Source organism: Astyanax mexicanus, chromosome 23, assembly GCF_023375975.1.
Source record: "Astyanax mexicanus isolate ESR-SI-001 chromosome 23, AstMex3_surface, whole genome shotgun sequence".
Taxonomy (NCBI): Eukaryota; Metazoa; Chordata; class Actinopteri; order Characiformes; family Acestrorhamphidae; genus Astyanax; species Astyanax mexicanus.
This window is the reverse complement of record NC_064430.1, coordinates 10,593,523-10,616,555: the sequence shown is the minus strand read 5'-3', so window position 1 is coordinate 10,616,555 and position 23,033 is coordinate 10,593,523. Positions and strand designations below refer to the sequence as shown.

Genomic DNA, 23,033 nt, shown 5'->3' with positions numbered 1-23,033 from the left:
ATACGGCGAGGTCAGCTGTCAGTGTTCTGGGAAGAGCAGGGGAAGAAGTGAGCGGCGATTAAGCAGGTCAGAAGCAGCAGAGTCCCAGTGTGAGCGCCTTTTCTTATGGAAACTCCGGCGGCACCCGCAGCTCCCCTGCTAATTGAGCTGATTTTTACTGCGCATGGACAGAAGAGCATTTTCCAAAGCCGCCGCTGTCCAGCTTTTTGATGTGTCGATCTCTGGCACATTACAGCATCATGTTCATTTCGCTCTCGTTTTAGAAAGCAGGCAAATAAACTGGGTGTCCTTGTTTGCGGCCAGAGCCTACATGCTAAATTGAAACAATCTGAACTTGGGCTGCTGCAGTTTGGGGTGATGGGGAGGTCACATGCTTGGTGTATACAGGATTTACTGTACATACAGATTAAAGCAGTGGTTTGGATTTTTGGATTAAAATCTGAAAGACATGATTCTTCTCTTCTACCATATTTTTATTTTTTTGCTTTTAGGAAAAAGGGGATACAAGACCCTTGTGTCCCTTGTGGTTGGGATGTTGCCAGTATGTACAGTTGCAAGAAAAAGTATGTAAACCATTTGGGATTACTTAGATTTCTGCATAAATTGGTCATTAAATGTGTTTTGATCTTCATCAAGGCACAACAATAGACAAACACAGTCTGCTTAAACTAATACCACACAAAAAATGTCAATGTTTGCATGGTTTTATTGAACACAACACGTTAATATTCACAGTGAGGGGGAAAAAGTATGAATCCTTGCCTCATTAGCTTCCCTATATATACCTGGACTGATTTTTGTGCCTGTATTTACCCACAATTTTTGCCTGCGGTCTGAGTGTTACAGAATATCTTGCCTCCCATGGATGCAGCGGAGAGCCAAGACCTGCCAGAGGTTGTCGCTGAACAAGGACAAGCTGTACAACTGATCCAGCAACAGCTGACTCAACTGGGTTCTGTGTTTGACTCACTCACCCAACGCCTGAAGGTTATGTTCACCAACCAGCCAGCACCTGGTCCAGCCCAGCAACCAGTCCTACAACCAGCTCAGCCTCAAGCTATGGTGATGGTATACAGCTGGGGAGCAGGTTAGAATATCTGCTGTTTATTTTATTCCGGTATTTCACAGCTGAGCTTCTATTTTCTCCAGCTTAACTAGACTCCAGCTTAGCGAAGGCAGGAAACCATGTCTTGTGCCTGCACCTCAGCAGCGAGACTGTTCATGAACTCAGCTCATAAAGGAATACATGGATCAAGAGTATAGCTGCTTTCTCTGAGCCGAGTAGGATCTCATGAAATTTGTTTGACTCAAGTCCTTGTGTGAGATCTTTCTCAAAAACTTGTGTGTACTATGCAAAGATGGGATGAAGGATGGAGATGCTGGAAAGAAATCTGTCGGTGAAGGAAGTGGAAAAGGATCCAGTTCTTGTTACGGTTTAGTGGGGGAGGTGGACTCAAATGCAGAGTTATTTTATTTACTTATTTTATTTGCTTATTTATTAGTCTTATTATTTATTGGTAATATTATATTTGATATTACTGATGTGTCTGTATGTGTGTGCAGTTTGTTTGATGGTGTGCTTGAACCAGGGTTTGAACTCCCAACCTTTGTAACTGCAGACGGGTGTGCTACCACTGCACTACTTAGAGTGTGTGCAGTGGCTTTGGATGAGGGCCTTAAATGTGGCAGTGAAGAAAAAGGGCGGGAAAATCAAACAAAGGATTTGCTGCCACATGGCATGGCTCAAACAAACAAAATTAAATCAAACTTTAAGGAACTTAGAAAAGACTTCTTGAAAATAAAAACTTCAATAATAAACTGAGATCTTTTCTCTCTCTTTTGCGGCTTCTTTTAAGATCTCTCTTTTTTTGTGAGCCTTTGTTTCTTTTGACATCCTTTTTTGTGGCTTCTTTCAATATATATATATATTTTTTTGTGAGCCTTTGTTTCTTTTAGGATCTCTCCTTTTTTGTGGCTTCTTTTAAGAGTTCTTTTCTTTCTAATCTTTTTCTTTTGTACCCACTGTTACCGGTCACCCCTCTACAAAGGTGTGACGGTGAACTGAGGTTTGGCTGGGGTTTTTAAGCTGTGTTCACAGCTGAGCCTGATTTGAACTAATTACCGCTGGGGATTCTGGGACTTGGAGTTTTTTACCCCAGATCCACCAGCTCCTCCACCGCAGTGTCCAGGCCCTCTGCTGGTGGTTGGCGGCATATGCCGCTTTCTTACAGTACCCCCCCCCCTCTAGGGGCGGCACCTGACGACCCCAAGCCAGCAGCACGATCACGCTGGAAGTCCCGGATCAGAGCCGGGTCAAGAATTCGGTTCCAAGGGACCCACGAACGTTCCTCCGGCCTGTAACCCTCCCAGTCAACAAGATACTGGGTGCTGCCCCGGACCTTGCGCACGTCCAGCAAACGCCGAACTATGAACGCAGGGGAACCGCCCACAAGACATGGGGGAGGGGGCCGAGTTCCAGGTGAGGGGGCTCCACACACAAATGGACGTAGGTGGGACACGTGGAACGTCGGGTGCACTTTCATGGTAGATGGAAGTTGCAACCGATATGAGACCGGATTTATCCTCCGCAAGATCTTAAAGGGACCCACAAATTTGGGTGCCAGTTTATGCGAGACACCTCGCAGCGGAAGGTCCCTGGTGGACAGCCACACACGTTGACCCACACGAAACTGCGGGGCATGGCTCCTTTTGCGATCTGCGACCCGTTTCCTGGCCTTCGAGGTCGCCTGCAAGGTGGCACGTGCCTTCTGCCAGGCCCTGCGACACCGACGGACATACTGCTCAGCAGAGGATACACCCACTTCCCTCTCCTGTTCCACAAATAGCAGAGGGGAGAACCCGAATTGGCATTCAAAGGGTGACATACCCAAGGATGAATGCCACAGGGTGTTGTGGGCATACTCTGCCCAGAGCAGTTGGTCGGTCCAGGAAGTCTGGTTGCCTGCAGTGAGGCAACGCAGCAGTTGGCCAAGGTCTTGATTGACCCGCTCGGTTTGCCCATTCGACTCCGGGTGGAAGCCGGAGGTGAGACTCACTGTGGCTCCCATCAGCTTGCAAAAGGCCTTCCAAAACCGGCTGGCGAACTGGGGCCCCCGGTCTGACACAAGATCCTGGGGCATGCCGTGTAATCTCACCACGTGTTGGAGAAGTAGATCCGCAGTTTCCTTGGCAGAGGGGAGTTTGGGCAGCGCCACAAACTTGCATGCCTTGGAAAAGCGGTCCACAAGCACCATTACCACTGTGTTGCCCTTTGATGGTGGAAGACCTGTCACAAAGTCCAATGATACATGGGACCATGGACGGGATGGGATCGGTAATGGGTGTAGGAGACCGGGCGGTCGGGACCTGGGTGCCTTGTTCTTTTGGCATACCTCACAAGAAGTCACGAAAGCACGAGTGTCTTTGTCCATCCCTGGCCACCAGAAGTGCCTTCGGAGGAACTCCGTAGTCCGGACTGCCCCGGGATGGCCAGAAAAAGAGGAGGAATGTCCCCATTGCAGGAGCTGCTGGCGGCGGCCAATGGCACATACTGGCGACCAGGGGGGCCACCTCCCGGGTCAGGCTCCTGTTGGAGGGCTCGTGCAATGGACTCCTCAATACCCCAGCGGAGGGGGGCAACTATTTTGGAGGCAGGGACAACTAATTCAGGGGCTGGCTCAGGTCCAGGATGGACCCAACATCTAGACAGGGCATCAGGCTTGGTATTTTTGGAACCTGGCCTATAGGACAGAACAAAATGGAAACGACCAAAGAATAGAGCCCACCGGGCCTGACGTGGGTTTAATCGTTTGGCCTGCTGTATATAGGCCAGGTTTTTGTGATCTGTCCACACCAAAAATGGATGTTTGGCCCCTTCAAGCCAGTGCCTCCATTCTTCCAAGGCCAATTTCACTGCCAGGAGCTCCCTGTCTCCAATAGAATAGTTGCGCTCCGCTGGGGTAAGCCTGTGAGAGTAAAACGCACAGGGGTGTAGTTTCTTTGTTGGCCCTTGGCGTTGGGAGAGTACCGCTCCCACACCTACATCTGAAGCATCAACCTCAACGATAAATGGTTCATTGAGGTCCGGCAGTTGTAAAACTGGTGGTGAGGTTAGCCTAGCCTTGATTTCTTCAAAGGCTTTCTGAGCCTCCGCTGTCCAGCGAAAGGGCCCTGGGGTTTTTCGGGTTAAGGCAGTAAGGGGTGCTGCCACCGTGCTGAATTGACGCACGAAACGCCGAAAAAAGTTGGCGAACCCCAGGAAAGACTGGACCTGCCTAAGAGTGGAAGGGCGCGGCCAGTCTTTGACAGCCTTGATCTTGGCTGGATCCATGCGAAGGGTGCCTTTGGATACCACGAACCCCAAGAATGATATAGTCTCTGAATGGAACACAGACTTCTCGAGTTTTATAAATAGACGGTTCTCCAAGAGCAACTGGAGAACCCGTCGGACATGTCCTATGTGTTCCTCTAGTGACCGGCTGTAAATTAATATGTCATCAAGGTAGACATATACATATTGGTCCAAGGCCTCCCGCAGTACGTCATTAATGAAGCGTTGGAACACTGCGGGGGCGTTCATGAGACCAAAGGGCATTACGCGGTACTCGTAGTGCCCTGTTGGGGTAATGAAGGCCGTTTTCCATTCATCCCCCTGCCGTATGCGAACCAGGTTGTAGGCACTGCGCAGGTCCAATTTAGTAAAAATTGAGGCCTGCTGCAGTGCCTCAAAAGCTGTCTGCATTAAGGGAAGGGGGTAACGGTCCTTCACAGTGATGGCGTTCAGTCCTCTGTAATCCATGCAGGGACGAAGTCCACCATCTTTTTTCCCCACAAAAAAGAATCCAGCCCCTGCTGGTGATGAGGAAGGCCGTATGAAGCCTGACTCCAAGGCCTCACGAATGTATGTGTCCATGGCAGCACGCTCGGGAGGAGCGAGTGCAAACAATCGACCCCTGGGTGGAGTTGTGCCTGGTAAAAGGTCAATTGCACAGTCGTATGGCCTGTGTGGGGGCAAGACCTGGGACTGTTCTTTTCTGAACACCTCACAGAGGTCCCTGTATTCCTTAGGAACTCTGTCTAGGTGCGGTATGGGCATCTCCTTTGGTGGAACTGCCCGAGGAGGTGCTTTGTTGAGCTTTAAACAGTTCCCCTGACAAAATGGGCCCCAAGCATAGACCGAGTGGGTTGACCAGTCTATACGCGGGTTGTGAAGCTCTAACCAGGGATACCCAAGCACCAGCTTCAGGTGGGGAGCCTGAGTCAGGTATAATTCCACCTGTTCCATGTGGGCCCCCACCTGAAGGATCATTGGTTTGGTGCGATGGGTCACAGGGCTGGAGCCTACAACCCTTCCGTCTATAGCGAGAACAGGTAGCGGACGCTCTAAAGGCTCGACTGGGAGGCCCAAACTAGCTGCAAGGGAAGTGTCAATGAAACTTCCTGCAGCCCCAGAATCTATAAAGGCTGTTAGTGAGGTATGTTGTCGAGGGGGCCAGGCTAATTTTACAGAGAGATGAAGTCCTGATATGGGGGATACCACAGGGTCTAAGGCCGATTCCCCCGCCCGGGTTAGACCCTGCTGTTTCCCAATCTGCGAGGAGCGGTTTTAAAGCCTTCGCCTGCTGTCTGAATAGGTAAACGGGCACCTCCCAGCTGCATGGGTTCAGGTGCATCTTGCGGGGATACACCTTGGATGGAGTCACCCGACCAGTGGTGCCCAAAACCTGGGGCACGAGTACTCCGAGCCCTTTCCCGAGCTCTCTGACGCATGCGGTTGTCCAGGCGGATGCATACATCATAGAGCTTGGTTAGGGTGGAGGGAAGATCTCGAGTGGCCAGCTCGTCTTTAATTCTACTGTTTAAGCCCCGCTGGAAGATAGCTGCCAAGGCCTCTTGACCCCAAGCACTTTCAGCCGCCAGGGTGCGAAACTCAATGGTGTATTCCGCCACTGGGCGTGCACCCTGCGTAAGGTCTAGCAACCTGGGCCCTGCTTCCTTTCCTCCCAAGGGTTGGTAGAACGTCTGGCGTAAGGCCTTGGTAAAAGCCTGAACTGTGGCACACTCGGGGGAGTTTTGCTCCCATAGAGCTGTGGCCCATGCCAGAGCCCTGTCTGTGAGTAAGGACACGATGAAGGCTACTTTAGAGTGCTCAGTGGGGAACCGAGAGGGTTGCTGCTCAAACACTAGACTGCACTGTAGCAGGAACCCTCTGCATTTATCTGGTTCCCCTGAATAACGTTCTGGAGTAGCCACCTGGGCATCATGTCCAGCTACAGCCACCTCGGGGATAGGAGGAGGAGACGGGGTAGGTTGTGCAGGCTGTGCAGCGTCTGGGTTACTGGCCTGGTTCTGTATCAACAGTGCAAGTTGCTGTGTGATCTCAAGCAGCAGCCGCTCATGGCGACCAATGGCTGCCCCCTGGTGCTGCACAGCCTCTTTAAGAGATCCCAACTCTGCTGGGTCCATTTTAATGGTCACACCTTCTGTTACGGTTTAGTGGGGAGGTGGACTCAAATGCAGAGTTATTTTATTTACTTATTTTATTTATTTTTATTTGCTTATTTATTAGTCTTATTATTTATTGGTAATATTATATTTGATATTACTGATGTGTCTGTATGTGTGTGCAGTTTGTTTGATGGTGTGCTTGAACCAGGGTTTGAACTCCCAACCTTTGTAACTGCAGACGGGTGTGCTACCACTGCACTACTTAGAGTGTGTGCAGTGGCTTTGGATGAGGGCCTTAAATGTGGCAGTGAAGAAAAAGGGCGGGAAAATCAAACAAAGGATTTGCTGCCACATGGCATGGCTCAAACAAAGGAAATTAAATCAAACTTTAAGGAACTTAGAAAAGACTTCTTGAAAATAAAAACTTCAATAATAAACTGAGATCTTTTCTCTCTCTTTTGCGGCTTCTTTTAAGATCTCTCTTTTTTTGTGAGCCTTTGTTTCTTTTGAGATCCTTTTTTTTGTGGCTTCTTTCAATATTTTTTTTTTGTGAGCCTTTGTTTCTTTTAGGATCTCTCCTTTTTTGTGGCTTCTTTTAAGAGTTCTTTTCTTTCTAATCTTTTTCTTTTGTACCCACTGTTACCGGTCACCCCTCTACAAAGGTGTGACGGTGAACTGAGGTTTGGCTGGGTTTTTTAAGCTGTGTTCACAGCTGAGCCTGATTTGAACTAATTACCGCTGGGGATTCTGGGACTTGGAGTTTTTTGCCCCAGATCCACCAGCTCCTCCACCGCAGTGTCCAGGCCCTCTGCTGGTGGTTGGCGGCATATGCCGCTTTCTTACAGTTCTGGTGCCTCAGGAAAAGGCAGTAGTTTAACTAGGTTTGTCAAATGTGAAAAATGTCATCACTTTTTCGTGGTGCTGTCAGAAACTGACACTAAGAAGAGTCTGAGTAAAGACCCCAGAATCAGACGCTGAAGCTGTGAAGCTGACCTTCCAACAGAAACCACCTCCTTTTCCTAAGAAGATCTATGCCTACCTGGACAAATATGTAGTGGGCCAGGCCCACGCAAAAAAAGGTGCTTTCAGAGGCTGTGCACAATCACTACAAGAGCATTTAAAACAACATGCCCCGAGAGCCCCCATGGTAGTGCCTTGGAAGCCTCCATGCAGCAGCAGGTGAACCAGCAGCCTCCTCAGGAATGGAGAGGAAGAGAGGTGCTGGACTCCAACCACACAGACATGAAAATGGAGAAGAGCAAAGTTGTGCTGCTTGGCTCCACCAGCTCTGGAAAAACCCTCTTGGTCCAAATTTTAGCCAAATGCCTGGATGTCCCTTTTGCGATCTGTGACTGCACTACCCTCACACAGGCTGGCTATGTAAGAGGGGATATTGAGTCAGTCATCGATAAACTACTGCAGGATGCCAACTACGTCATTGAGAAAGCACAAAAGGGCATTGTTTTCTTTGATGAAGAGGACAAAATTGGCGGCATGCCTGGAATCCATAAGTTAAAAGATGTGGGTGGAGAAGGAGTTCAGCAGGGTTTACTCAAACTCCTGGAAGGCACAATAGTGAATGTTCCTGAGAAAAACACACGCAAGTTAAGGGGTGAGATGGTGCTAGTCGACACTACGAACATCTTGTTTGTTGCTTCTGGTGCTTTTAATGGACTGGACCGCATCATTAGCAGAAGAAAGAATGAGAAGTACCTGGGCTTTGGTGCACCATCTAACCTGCCTGATTAGCTTCCCTATATATACCTAGATTCTGTCTCCACCTCTTTGCGAGATATTGCCACTCTGTGTCATTATTGAGCGTTTGTGTCCTGTGTTTTTGAATTCCTGGTTTTCTGATTTTTATGCCTGTTTTTGACTACGATTTTTGCCTTGCGATTTTGTCTACTAAATCTACTCTGCTTTTGCATTCAACTATCTGGTCTGAGTGTAACAAATACAGCACAAATCCAGCATAGTGGATACCCAAAAATACATGCGTTCATTCATAGTTTTGATGCCTTCACTGAGAATCTGCAATGTAAATAGTCATGAAAATAAAAAGCGCATTGAAAAAGAAAAGGTGTGTCTAAACTTTTGGCCTGTACTGTAAGTAAAGACAAAAGTACTTTAATAAATTATGGTCAATCAAAAGATTTTAAGGATTTAAAAGATTTTAAAAGTATCCTCAGGTGCAGTTGCAAAGACCATCAAAAATGTTATGATGGAACTGGCTCTCATCAGGGCTGACCCAGGAAATTAATAAGTAATGCGTAAGAGTTAGATTGTTTGATAGTTTATATGTGTTTTTTGCTGTATTTTGGTGTGCGGTCTCACAACAAAGCAGTGAATTATCAGGAAACTTCTTCAATCCAACCACCTGTTTTTTTCCTCAAAGGTTACCTTTAAGTATTCAGGTGGTCGCCGTTTAGACAGGGCATACAAAAATGTATTGCTAGGTGTTTCTAAAGTTTTACAATTTATTTACCATGTGATTCTTTTGAAAAGAAGAAGAAAGTAATTGGTTACAGTGTGGACAAAATGACCTGACTAAAACGACTGATAAAAGTTTAGCGATCTGATATAATCACAGTAGTGGTGGCCAGAATAATGATAAATAATAAGGAGCTAATGATTATTAATGAATAATTACAGATAGCAGACCTACCTCTTAGACTAGGCTACACAGGTTTATATGAACCTGACTACTTTAGGGCCTGGACGTTTAAATTTAAAAGGTGCACTTGTTAGGAGTCAGTAGGAGGCAGCATAGACTGACAGATTGTCTTGGGTTGTGGGCTTTCGCATGTGCACACACACACACACACACACACATGCACCCACACACACAAATACAAAAAAATGTAATACACACACATACACTCACTCATAACCACACACAAATAAAGTGTGTGAGTGGTTTGAGAAGAGTAGCAAACTGTCCTTGCCTCGGGCTTAGTGTTAGTTCTGCCGAGAAGTTTTCCCAAACTCATACACACACACACACTCACACACACACATCTGTGGAGCAGATCACATGGCCGCGGGCAGGGGAGGACAGTAAGACAGGGTGACAGAGTGAGAGAAAGAAAGAGAGAGAGAGAAAGAAAGAGAGAGAGAAGAATGCAACAGATTGGGCAGAATGTGTTTGCCTTTATCGAACCTACAGAGTGTGGAATACAGCTGCCATTGCTTTTCTCTTCCTTTCTTTCCTCCTTTTCTCATTTTCTCTTCCTTCTAATACTCCTTTATTGTCATAAAGGTCTCTCTCTCTCTTTCTCCCTCTCTCTCTCTCTCTCTCTCTCTCTCTCTGTAATCACTACTGGGCCAGCCCGGGTTCAGCTGCTCATGTTGTTGTTTGTTGCCATTACATCGGCCTGGCCCGCAACAGCGGTCGTTACACACAAACACACACCCGGGGACGAGCGCGCACACGCACACATCTGTCTCCCTAAATCATCAACAAACGTTCCACTGGGCCCGGCCAAAACCAGCAGTCAGCGGGGAGAAGAGTGTTTTGGGTGAGGCTTCGTTCGTTTACCCCACCACAAGCGTGCTGTTAGGCCTGGAAATGATTTTGGGGAGTGTTCCGCAATCGAGCGATCACAAAATGATTAAAAAAAAAACGACTTTAAGTGATCACTTTTCATCCTCTGTTACAACATTTACCTTACGTATATACAGCAAACTGTATATACACTGCTTTAACTAAGTGAATGATCTCGGGTTGATGCTGCAGTTGGTCTGCAGATCTAGGTTCAGCAACAGTATGAGGTCAGCTGACTACCTGAATATACTGAATGTAGACCAGGTTATTCCATTAATGGTTTTTATATTTCCTCCCTGATGGCACGGGTATATTCCAAGATAACAATGTCAGGATTTATGGGTCTGGAATTGTGAAAGAGTGTAGAGTTCAGGGAGCATGAGATCATCATTTTCACACATGGATTGAGAGAGTTCACCACAGAGTCCAGACCTTAACCTCATTGAGAATCTTTGGGATGTGCTGGATGGAGAAGAGCTGCTTTGTGCAGCGGTCAGACTCTACCATCATCAATGCTGCTGCAAGATCTTGGTGAAAAATGAATGCAGCAACACTGGATTAAAAAAAATCTAGTGATATTGCAGAAGCTTATCAAAACAATGCCACAGTGAATGTGTGCCGCAATCAAAGCTAAAAAATCCAATGATTTGATATGATCTATAAGAGTGTGTGACCTTTTTTGTTTGGTGGCAACTTTTTTTCGCACTTTACACAACACGTTATGCTCAGCAGTCAACCACAATAACACAAACAAGAAGCAGCAGCCAATCACGAACAGGGTACTCTTAACCGGAAGACCCAGGACAGAGTGACAATTCATATCTGGGCACACCACAGGCAAACTAGATAGGTAGGTAGGTAGGTTGGCAGGAAATCCACACAGAGAACATGGAAAGTCCATCCAGATAGGGATTTGAACCCAAGATTCAGTGCTGAACTACCCAGGAATAATTTCTACACCATAATGCTTCTGCTGTAACAGAGGCCTAACATAATTAATTTGACTGGAAGATGAAAGACAAGATGTAGCACAGTCTGAAAAGTTAAAGTTGAGAAGGCCTTGTCTTAAAGGAGCCATAGGTACAACTCTCACGCATGTAATTTGGAAATTTGTCAGCCCTTTAAAGGTCTAATCAGGCCACAGTGATGTGACTCGACCAAGGTTACCTAATAGACGAGCAACACTGTCCATGTCAGGAATACCCAGGCAGGGAGACGAGGAGGCGGACACAAGTGCAGGTAAGGGAAAAATGAATAATTTAATAAATAAATATAAATAAACAAAGAAACGAGAAACAAGTAAACACTTAAACATAAAACAGGGAGATACATACAAGGAACTATGGAATAAACTAAATGACTGAAAATAACCAGAAACAAACGAGAGGAACCAGAGAACTAAAACAAACAAACTAGAGATAATAATAATAATAAACAAACAGGGAATATATATAAGGAGCTAAACTAGGAATCAACACAAAGCAGGGGTATGTACAAGGAACTAGGGGACACGGAGCTAAACAAGAAACTAGAAAAACCAAACAAGAAATAAACAAAACTAAACAGGGCAGGGATATATTACAAGGGAAACAACAAGAAGCAAAACACTAAGAAATAAACAAGGAAATAGACTAAGTATAAATATATGTATAAGGCAAAAACAGAGAAAAACACAGAGTAAGGAACTAGGAAACGAGGAGAATAAACTAGAGAAACGAGGAACGACAAAACAACAGGGGAAGGTGCAAAGACCGACCAAGGACAAGTGGCACAGGGGATCTATTTAACAAACAGGAAACACACTAGAATTGGAAACACCTGGGGAAGGGGCGGAGCTACATTAGACACAGGTGGAAAAGTACTGAGACGGGAGACACAGGGGAGCACAGGTCACGTGGGGAAGACACACAGAGACACGAGACAAGACCAGGATGTGACAGTCCACATCTGATATATCATACTTGAAGTACATATTTTTGAGATCTAAAATCAAGCTCCACTTCCATAGTGAGACAGAATGGTTTGATTAATTTGCTCTCAGAACAGTGGACTGACTGCACCCTAGATCTAGACCTCAACATCATTTAATGTGTTTGAGTAAAATGATGAGAGTAACCAATTCCTTCTGATCTCCATGTTTTCTGGACTTTGGGAGGAAACCCACATGGACTTGGGGAACCCAGAATAAAACTGGCTGGGAAATGGATTTGGATCAAATCAGGACGATTTGGTCAATATAAAGATAATGCTGCTCTCAGATAAATGGGCAGAACACCCTAGATCCAGACCTCAAAATCATTTATAGTGTTTGTTTAGAGTATCCGATTCTTCTAAACTTCATGTTTTATGGACTTTAGGAGGAAACCCACATGGACATGGGGAGAAAATGGAAACTCTACACAGATGGGGACTTGAATTCAGATTTAAACTGGCTGGGAAATGGATTTGGATCAAATCAGCAAGATTTGGTCAATCTGAAGATATTGCTGCTCTCAAATCAATGGACTGACTACACCCTCAATCCAGACCTCAACATCGTTGACTGTGTTCGGCATTATTTTAATGGTAAAAAGGAGAACAAGTTTCAAGCTGTAATAAATAAAATAAAATATGTTCGATATACAGCATTGGTCAAAAGTTTTAGAACATCCTCATTTTTTTATTTTTCTATTTTTTTAAATTAGAGGTCTGACAAGGAAAGTGATAAGCAGTAATAAAGTCATTCCTAAGATGAAAAAATAAAAGACAGCAGCTTGTCTGGGCCATGCAGAACTGTTATTGGACAACAAAGATTAAAATATTATATGTTTAGGCTGCAGTGGCAGTATCTATTATTCTATTGATTATTATTAGATATTATTTGATTTTTTTTTTTTCACGAAATCTACAAAAACTTAAAGTGATCGCATTTCATCCTCCTTTACAACACTTACCTCAGGTATAATCTCGCCCCCATAATGTTTCTGCTGTAGAGAGCTAACAGAATTAATAAATTGTCTGGAAGATGGAGGTTTAGGCGGAGCGCAGGCGGAGAAAGTTAACATGGCCTTGTCTGAAAGGAGCCGCGCGCACACCTCTTCACCTGTGTAATTGGGAAATTTGTCAGCCCTTCAAGGCCTAATCAGGCCACAATGATGTACAAAAAAAGTGTACGAGTCGAAAAAGAAAGATTGTGCGGCTGCTCATGCAGCAAATTGGCTATTAGATATAAAGAGATGAGCCGGAGTAAGAGCCGTGGAGAGAGAAGGAGGGCGAGAGAGAAAGAGAGAGAGGAAAAAGAGAGAGAGAGAGGTGACGGATGAGCACATCAAACCCAAAAATACACTGGAGCGTCTGTCTCTATTTAAACACATATGCACAGCCATTTTTTGCTCTGTAATTTTATGTTAGCAATTAAAACCTCCTGGTCTGTCCCCGGGGCGTCGGGTAATTTACCGAAATAACGCCTTAAATCAAGTGCTTCCCTCTTTGACAACCTCCTGTCTGTCTCTCTCTCTTTCTCTTTCTCTCTCTCTGTCTTTATGTCTCTCTCTCATTGGAGGAATCTGTGATTCAGAAAGATAAAAAAAATAAAAAAGAGAAACCACATTCCGCCATCTTCTTGTTGTCTCTCGCAATCACACGTTGTGTTCTCTCTGTCTCTCTCTCTCTCTCTCTCTCTCTCTCTCTCTCTCCCACCCTGGGCTGACTAACGGCTGGATGACTAGCGCCTGGTGGCTCCGGCTCCATGATGGCTGTCTTCTGCTTCTGTGGCTCCATGTTTAGACAAAGTGCCTCACCCTTTGTGTTTTTTAATTACGCCTAATTTACGAGGCCCTGAGCTGTGGGCCGAAAAAGCGGGCGGGGCCGAGGCAGCGCCGCAAGCGTGTCGCGGCCAAAAAGAGTCAACAGTTTTCTCGTTGAGGTCAGGGAGGAGATGAGCGAGGCCCATTGTATCCGCCGAACGCCAGGCCAAGCGCTTTTATTGTTTACGCACATGATTTTTCGCAGTACCTAACCCGTTATTACAGTTTCACAACTGTGTAGTAACTGTGTTGTAATTGCCAGACTAAGAATGACAGGCTTGTTGTGCTTGAAGGGGTATACTTCATAAAATCTGAAGGTTTATCATTTAGCAACAGTGCTGGGATGAATGTACAAGGAAACGTTTTTTTTTGTTACCAGAAAACTAATAAAAAATAATGATAATACGGTAGGCCTATTACATAATTTACTTACAAAAATGTACTTTAATGCAGTTTAAATGGTGCAATTCTTCACTGAAGCATTGCCTACGTAATGCCTTTAATACTGAACAATGACATGCCATTGTTCGCAAAGTTAAAAGTCACGGTACCAGTATTAGTAACAATTGAATATGAATGGATGCAATTTCTGCTTTTTGAGTTTCTATTCCCAGTGCGCTATCCGATGGTTTTTCAGTATTTCTAGATGTTCTGCATTGTAGATTAATAAAAAAGTAATCCAAACTATGAAAAAAAAAACATGAAATTATTAAGTGAAAAACGTGTTTAAAAAAAAACAAAATATGTTTTATATTTTAGATTCTTCAAAGCTTTCCACATCTTGGCTGGATTTTCTCAGTCAGCTTTATGAGGTAGAGTCCCCTGGAATTCAGGCTTTCAGTTAACAGCTGTGCTGAACTTGTCAAGAGTTAATTACTTAAATTTCTTGCTTCTCTTAATGTGTTTGAGAGCATACAATATTAATCCACATTATGGCAAGAACTTCTCAACTAAGTAAAGAAAATAAATACTTTAAGAAATGAAGGACAGTCAATTCCTAAAATGTATGATGAAACTGGCTCTCATCAGGACCGCACCAAGAAAGAAAGACCAAGACCAGCCTCAGAAACAAGTTAAACAAGTTAACAGCACCCCAGGTAAGAGCCACCTTTTAAATGTATTACATGTGTTTTTAATAGGAATGCATGAATATGAAGTTTCATATTTCTCTTTATGCTCATGAAATTAATCATTCCTCGCTCTGGTTTTACTGAACCATCACTCATCACTCACTCAACTACTTATCTTGTCATATTGTCTTGACATTACTAACTGAACTGAAGACGTCTGGCCAACCTGGTAGATTGGAATAAATAAAACAAACCAATATAAAAAAAGAGGAGAACCTCTTTACTTCTCTAACTTTAACCACCAATTATATAGGCCAAAATGTTCTAGATTTTTTTAATGCTTTTTTTCCCCTTTCTCCTTTCAGGAAAATAAAGCGGTAAATAGGTAAATACAACCGCGCGTTTCGGTTGCCACCCTGGCGCAACTGAAACTTTCTCAGCTTAAACAATAGGAAAATATTATAAAATTGGCCTATTTCAGAAGTGAGGGGAAAGAAACGCTCCCCCCTTTCCCCTTTCTCCCCCCTTTTCTTCGCCGTAAACACGCAAAATTAAACCCATGGCCACCCATAAAAGTTAAAAGTAATGTTAAGAGTTTTTTTCTCACTTTAATGATAAGAAGAATGTTATATGCGGTCACTGCCATGGTCACGCATTCGAATGCCACCTGCAAATTATTGGCCCACGTGGCGAGAGTTTCTTTTCCCTGCTTAAACACACACACACACACACACACACACACACATACACACTGGTGTGTGCTGCGTGTTCTGGATTGGCCCAAACAGAGCAAGCGAGAGAGAGAGAAAGAAAGAGAAAGAGAGAGAGAAATAAAAGAAAAAAAGAAAAAAAAAACAGCAGTCACTAATCTGAGCCCAGTTCAGGCAGAGTTCGCCCACCGCCAGCACATCTGTGAAGCAGCTGAGTGAAGAGCGAGCCGCTGCCCAAACCGACACTCTCTCCCGCCTCAGCAAATCACACAGCCTAAGGGTGCCTTGGCAACGCTTCACTAGTTGTCCTTTTTATAAAAGACAAATAAGCACAAACTCCGGGCCGCCGGCCAAAGCGGCCGTCTCTGACACTGATGTCGACACGGAGGCTTCGGATGGCTGCCTGACGTGTGATCTTGGCGTGTTAGAAAAGAAAAAAGAAATAAATAGGCCGGGGTGGTGGTTGTCGGTTGTCAGGACATTTTCGGGCCTTATTTCGGGCCTTAATTAATCCAACCACCCCCCTCCTCTCACCCTCCTCTCACAACACAGCGTAATTTGCAAAACCACTTGATGGCTTCAAAAGCTTTAACCAGACAACTTTGGTCTGTGAGAGGAAAAAAAAACAAATGACACAAAAAAAACCCAGTAAGAGATCATGGAAAGTGTTAGCTAGCTAGCTGTTAGCGCTAGGTGTGTGGTAGGCCTTTCAGATTTTGGCTTCTCATCTTTGATTTTTTCACTTTTTTTGTAAGCGCACACACATGTCGATAAGGGTCAGCCTGCTTACCCAGCTGCTGACTGGGTGATATCATCTCTGGGAGTATCAAAAAAATTGCAGCTCTCTATCAAACAAACTGTCACCGCAGTGCTTGTTTTCCTTGTTTCTCCCTTTTCTCGGAGTGATATCGATATCGATATCGATGACGCAAAAGGACTATTCAAAGATGCCAGCACTGTTGATGATCCTCAGCCATATTATTCATCTCTCTTTTTATCCCCCTCTCTTTTTTTCGCTCTCGCGCCCACGCTCGCTTGTACGTACACACACAAAGTTCTGCTAAATAAGCTCATCATTGCTCCCTAATAAAAGGCATCATGTCGAACACATGTAGACAACACAACGCTTCCACTGAGTCAGCCCTTGCACAACAACAGCCTTTAAATGGAAACAAGCAGCTTTTGGGTTTTAGCATCAAAGCCATTAATAAGCGATGGATAACCAGAAGCCACTCTCCAGCCCAGGCCAAACCAAACACACAATTAAACACATGCTGAGTGGTGCCGGAAAACTGCTTTCAATACTGCTGAAATGCTGCACAAGTGGTTGCTGAAAACCTCAAACCCAAGCTAATGGAAGACAACAGCGTTTTGTCCCTATAAGAGGAAACGTGGGGCCACAATTCAAGCGGGAAAGATCCATAGTCAGATTTCTTAGTATTATTGATTTTCATTTTTACACAATGTAGTATAGTAGTAGTATTTTTAGTAGTAGTGTTTTATGTTCTTTTTTTTTAATGACAGAAAAGAAAAAAGGGCTTTGATTTTAGTACGCATTCACTGTGGCATTGTTTCAATATGCTTCTGCAATCACAATCACAAGATTCATTTCAATCCAGTGTTGTGTAAATTTTTCACCAAGATCTTGCAGCAGCATTGATGATGGTAGAGTCTGACCGCTGCACAAAGCCTTCTCTATGGGTGGGTTGAAGATACAATGATATAGTGTTTAAACCTATTTATAGTTAATATGTTTCAGTATACTATATTTCTAACATCGCTGACGGATTTCCAATACAGGGTGCTGCCTTTGGTTTACTGCATTCAAGCTGAGCACAAAGGGCAGAGCACTGTAGTGTAGTGATTATATCATTTTGACAGAAATTAAGAGAATAAAGGCTCATTTTTAGCTTATATTTATCATTATTCTGAAAAGACTGAGGAACTTTGAATCTACCCACCCATAGAGAGAGCAAGGCCAATTGTGCTCTCAGGGCTCCGGCAGCTGATGGCAAGCTGAATGACCGGGATTCGAACCAGTGATCTCCCAGTCATAGTGGCACACTGGATAATTTGGCACCTCACAACAGGATTTATTTACTATTCCCAACATGATCTTACAGGAATTTTATGAGAAATTGTTGTAATATAATAGAGTAAAAACCCGAAACAGCTGCTCTTCTGTGTGCGCAGATGTTTGTTCGTAAAAAAAGGGCAACAAAAATGTGTTTAATGATTATTGGTTATTAACTAGGTCTATGTGATTGCTTGCAAGAGCATGGAATACAAATTAGAAAATATTAAAAAGTAGGAATAAAACTAGAAACTGTCAGCAATGCCTGATTATAACTGATTTTTATAGCTTTAGCATTACTGTGTATTATACAGCAGCAACCCAGAAACCACAAAATCCAGTGTTTATCACGTTTGTCCTACTAATCGTGACTCTTAGATGACCAGTCCCTTTGTATTTCGCTCTGAAGTCGACAAATGTCACAGAGCTAAGCAGAATAACGTCCCAGACAAATATATTCATAGACTTTCATGTCGAATGTTTGTGTTCTATAAACAGCGCGACTCTGAGTTTGATTATGACTTGATGAGAGGTCGGCATGTACTGTACCGTGGCTGAGCGTAATGCAGAGTGACTACAAGGGCATCAGATAGGTTGGGAAACATCTACACTTGAAGCCCTGTGTCAGTGTCTATTAGTGTTACTGATTGGAAACCATAACACTGTTACCTTCCTCACCGCGAGATCTGCAGAAGCCTTCTGCGTCTCCACCAGAATAAACGTGAGCTCGCGAGTTCAACACGTGGACGAACAGCCAGAGAACTATCTGTCAGACCCCAAAACAGGAGGTCCTCCGTCTATTTATGTCTAACGTCAGTTTCTCCAGAGGCCTTTCAGACAACGCACTAATTCACGTTTATTATTGTAGCATGGGAAGATGGGAAGATGTGAGCTGGTGAAAGATTTGAGCTGAGTTTGTTTGAACTCGGGTCTCATTGATCATTTCTGGACAACAGTAACATTCTAGTGATATTCGGTTCCGTTCATCACGTTTCATCATTTCATTTTGAAATAATTAATGGCGAAATTTGTTCATTTTAAAGTATTTTTCTCACTGGTTCTCCTGTTTTTTCAATTTCAGTCCGGAGTAAGATTTTAACACACTTTAGTAGAAGTGTGAAAAATGTTTCACAGACGTCCCCATTAGAAACTAATCCCGTCTGGATATGGCTGAAGTATGTAATTTTATACAGCATATTCTTTATTATTGTTTTGTATTTGTGGTAGCATTCTGATTTTATCGCCATGTTATCTAAAACATTTAATGAAGGTGTAAATTAAAAAAATTGTGCTATTTAAAAATAAAAGTTTTTTTATTATTGCTCTAAAAAACAAAAAAATGAACTATTCTGGTTTTTCATTAATGAAAAGAGTTAAGGGTTTATATTAATTCATTTATAATATGTTATTTTAGTTAATGATATGTTATTTTATTATTTATTTGTTTATTTCATTTGTTTTTTTCATAGTATTATTTTACTAAATTGCTAAACGTGAACTATGTGAATTACTACAAGTATTAATATGATTGGTATATATATATCATTTTATTTTAACAGAGGGAATCATTCTGAAATTGATACACATTGTAAATAAAAAGGAAAAAAAGGAAAATAACACACACACAGAGAAAGAGAAAAAAAGAGAAAAATGTTTAATATTCAATAAAAGTCAGTAAAATATTATTGTTTTTTTAAGTTTCTATTTATTAAACTTCTATTTATTTAATTAACTATTTTATACAAATATCTGAAAAAAGACATTTTGAAAGAAAATCATATCCAAAATGCCTCACATTCAAAAAATCTGAATGAACCTGACAGACAATTAAATATGTAGAAATAAAAGAAAATAATACGAGACAGATTCATTCATAAATTATATTATATTCCTTATCATCTATCATTTTTGATTGATTCCAAACTACTGTACTAACTGTATGTTGTTCCATATAAATACACATTATTCTCATTATAAATGAACATACTGTATGTAAATATGATAAATTATTTATATGTAACTTTTACAAGTTATTTATGAATCAACATCAATGTACATTTTATACTCAGAGCACAGGCTGTTAGCGCTGCTCTGTGTACAGTGTGTTCAGCGCTCTGGCTCTGCAGAGGAGAGAAGGCCTAATAAAAATAATGTGAAACATTTGCCTTCAAAGAGCGAGCTTTTAATATCCAGTTAAATCTGCAGGATCACATTATGGCACTTAAAGCTTTTGTGTACCGTGTCGCTTTGATCTGAGTGGATTGATCTAGCTGGAGTTCGGCTGGATGACAATGAAAATAGTTGGCACTTTGTACAGCTTGCCAAGTAGGAGCACACAGGCTGAGGGTCCGCTGGGATCCTGGAGTGTGTTTTCTCTCAGACGGGGATGTCCAGCTTCAGGGAGGCCTTTAGTTTTAGATTTAATTAAGAACCTTTTTTATTCACAAACACATTTTTTGGCACTGATCATTAGAACAGAAGATAAGAGAAAGAGATGGGAAAGAAAACATCAGAAAAACACCTGAAACATAACTAACGTCATCATTTTCCTTTAATTTAAGTTAAGCTGTAAATAAATATTAATAGAGTTCAAAGCTGACAAAAGCATTGGAAATAAATCATTAGCAAATTTGTATACGTTTTTTTGTGTTTTAAACTTGCAAGGTGCTGTAATTTGCTTTTGAAAAAAAAAGATTTTTTCAGATTTTAAAATTTTGTTGCAGAAATTTTCAGATCCATACATTTGTATTTTGGAGTTTTAAATAAAAATACATTTGAATTCATAAATCAGATTTTAAATCTGAAAAATGTTATTTAATTAATTGAATTAATAAACTTTTTTTAAACATTATCTATTTATTTATTTATTTTAGTGTCATCATTTACTTTTTTATAATTGTGGTGTTACTTTAGTCCTCTATTTCTTTAATTGTGTTTATATTTCATTATTCTAATCATTTATCTCTTTGTTTTATTGTTTACATTTTTGTATATTCTTTTATTTTGAATTATTTTATTTCTTCTTAATTAAATCTTATATTGTTTGCTTGTTTTTATATTTAAACTTATTTTTTAGTCCCTTTTAGTCTCTTTTTTTTATGCTCGGCCCTTAATGTATTACCGAGTGGAAATAAAAGTTGATTGATTGATTGATTGATTGATCAATTGATTTCAGGGAGTGACCATTTTTAAAGAATTTAATCTGAACAACATCATTTAAAACTGCTATAACATTTTCAGAACTTTTTTTTTCACTTAACATGACACATTTTCTTAACTTGGTTAATAAATATAGACTTTATCAAAAAAACAGTTCAAATGTTTTATTCATATATATTTTTTTAAATCTGCCAAACTGACAGCATAATCCTATGGAAACATCAAGCCAACATATGGTCACCTTCCCTCAGCAACACAAAATAAATGCAACTTGCTCTTACAGCCTACAACACTGAGTCCTGCCAGGGAACCAATACATAAAATACAAATGCTAACCCAGGAATGGTTGTGCATCAAGTAATGGTTGTGAGGGGGAGTGACTACACATTGACGGTAAAGGCATTCCCAATATGCTAATATACGGTGCCAGGAACCAATGGAAAAAAGTATGTTTTACAAATCAACACTGATTAAACTTTTTCACAAACTTCGTATTGGTTGGTAATTTCTCTCAACTAGATAATGCTTGTTCATCTGATCAAAACATGAAATTACACAATCACATATTTTAGAGTGTGAAAGCTCTTGGTGGCAGAAGCTGGAGACGACTTAGAGATAATTCACTTCAGTTTGGGCTTTCAAGCCGTGGAGACGGACAACCAAAGCAGACAACTTTAAATCAAGCAGCTTCAATGCTTGTTGTAAAATGCTGTAATTCTAGGAGAGACGATTATGGTCACTTAACCTTTTCTTTTCCCTAAAGCACGAGATGATGTGTGTTCCTCTGTATCCAGAGCTTTTATAATGTCTTTCAGGCTGCCGTTTTCTGCGCGAGGATGAAAACAGGGGCTCTTTTGTATGTCAGCCCTCACGTTTTAATGGCGCTCCAATAAAACTGCTCCCTGATCACGGTATTGAAATCACAGGGCCGGCGGAACGCTTCCCTTGCTCATGCCGTCTGGAAGCCATCCTAGCTGAGGAGGTACACCACATCTTACAGCGGGCTGCTTGCGTTTTTCTGTCGTGGTGTGTGTGTGTGTGTGTATGAGTGTGTATGAGTGTGTATGAGTGCACACACACAATGGTTTACAGGGGTTTAATCCTCGTGCATTAAGTGGTGAATTTTAGCGTTTTGCATTTTGTGAATAACTTTTACGGTCTCCGGTCAGCGCTTTTTGTGATGTGACCGAACAGGAGTTTGGAGGCTCCAACAACCGACCAGAGGGCCACCATGACGTTCAAAGGCAGGACTGTTAACCTTTACGACCTTCAATTTAGGTTCATTTGTCAGATGCTATTGTGAGATGTGATAAATCCAGAGAATTGTATTGTGGGTAGGGAAAGAAGGCCATGTTGCCTGTGATAGAGGTCCTTTTGGATTAAAACATGGATATATGCCAACGTTCACCTAAGCCAAGCAAACAAATGGTTCTATTATTGGACCATATTGAACCTTTTTTTGATTAACATGCACTAGTATCAGACATACAGGTAAAAAAAAAAAATTACCAAGCCAATTTAATTACACTGTATGTCCAAATGTATTGGCATATAGTGAATAGCTCTATTTGAGTAATGTTCTCATCCACATTATGACAAGAACTACTCAACTAAGTAAAGAACAAAAAAAAATAAGAAATGAAGGTCAGTCAAAGGTCAGTCAATGTTTCAAAACTTTGAAAGTATCATCAAGTGCAGTCGCAAAGACCATCAAAAACATTTTGATAAAACTGATTCTCATCAGTATTGCCCCATAGCCTGGATGATTTCAGTATTCATTTACAATGTAAAAAAAATGGCAATGATGTTAAACAAAAATGGTACAGGATGTTGGCCATTTAACTCCTCAGAAGCACTGATGGTTTCATTGTGCATCTCATTACATACAGATCTGAAAAAAAAGAGACCACTTAAAAATGATAAGTTTCTTTGTTTTTACCAAACTGAAAACCTCTAGAATATAATCAAGAGGAAGATGGATGATCACAAGCCATCAAACCAAACTGAACTGCTTGAATTTTTACACCAGGAGTAAAGGCATAAAGTTATCCAAAAGCAGTGTGTAAGACTGGTGGAGACTAGTGGAGGACATGTCAGGAACCAAGAAAACTGTGATTAAAAACCAGGGTTATTCCACTAAATATTGATATCTGAACTGAACTATCAAAACTTTATGAATATGAACTTATTATCTTATTTTTTTGCAAATAAATGCTCCAAAATGACAATATGTTTATATATATA

The 23,033-nt window shown here is 42.0% G+C and overlaps 1 pseudogene; it reads left to right on the top strand.

Moving 5' to 3' along the window:
• Window positions 1-7,275: 7,275 nt before the first annotated feature.
• LOC103046664 (ATP-dependent Clp protease ATP-binding subunit clpX-like, mitochondrial) lies at window positions 7,276-22,046 on the top strand (annotated as a pseudogene).
• Window positions 22,047-23,033: the final 987 nt, after the last annotated feature.